Source organism: Corvus brachyrhynchos, unplaced genomic scaffold, assembly GCF_000691975.1.
Source record: "Corvus brachyrhynchos isolate BGI_N302 unplaced genomic scaffold, ASM69197v1 scaffold783, whole genome shotgun sequence".
In the NCBI taxonomy this organism is placed as follows: domain Eukaryota; kingdom Metazoa; phylum Chordata; class Aves; order Passeriformes; family Corvidae; genus Corvus; species Corvus brachyrhynchos.
The window spans coordinates 434,371-435,302 of record NW_008236979.1 but is presented as its reverse complement, the minus strand read 5'-3'; positions in this window follow the sequence as shown (position 1 = coordinate 435,302).

The window sequence follows — 932 nt, the reverse complement described above, 5'->3', positions numbered from 1 at the left end:
TCCTCCTTAGAAGTGAAATATTAAAACCGGTAGTGACCAATGAAAAAAAACCCCACAAACCTGTCTTCCAAGTATTCTACTGTCTGGGCTGTACTATAAGAGATAAAATACAAGCAGGCAAGTATCTCTATTTGAGGTAACACAAGGATGAGGGAAAAGGTTTTCACACAGGTAAGAATTTCCTTGTCATTTAAAACTATGAACATGGAACTTGGACATGCTTAGTGGAAGTATTGGGAAAAAACAAGAATAACTTACCTGTGTACTCCTTAATGGCTAAATGCTAATAATTGTAATAAATCAGAGGAAGCTGTTTGGCAGTTTCTTAGAGAGAAGGCAATAAAAATAGCACATTTTGCTGAAGTCTTTGCATATTTACTTTAAGCAGTATTCCCTGGGAATAACCCACTGAACAGGGAAGCTGGGGTTCCATGTTCTTCTTCTGCTGCCTGTCCACAGCTGGTATTTTCCTTTTGCCTTTTCATACAGTCAGCGGGGATTTTTTTAAGAGTTCATAATTCAAAAATTAAGGGCTTCCAATTTTGGTCCTGTACCTTTCTTTCCTGCACTACAGTTTTCCATTATAGTTCAATGGAGGACAAAATGGTCTATTTTTCCACTTTTTAATGGGGGGATCCATAATTAGCAAAATTTTTAAAATTTTACTACTACTGAAAGCATAGCTTAGGGGCATCCCCAGACAGAAAAAAAGACAGACAGTCCATAGATGCCTCTGTTTTCCACCTCATAGAAACAGCTGTTTCAGCTCCTACTCATGGAGTTGGAACCACTTCAAAGGGATCTGGAAACGTGAATAACTGTGTCTGCTTCTACACCATAGCTGGCCCTACTGTGCCCCAAACAGCCCCCCAGCAGCTAATTTTAAAATAAAATTTTTAGTGAATATCCCTATCTGATTGCCAAGAAGTGGC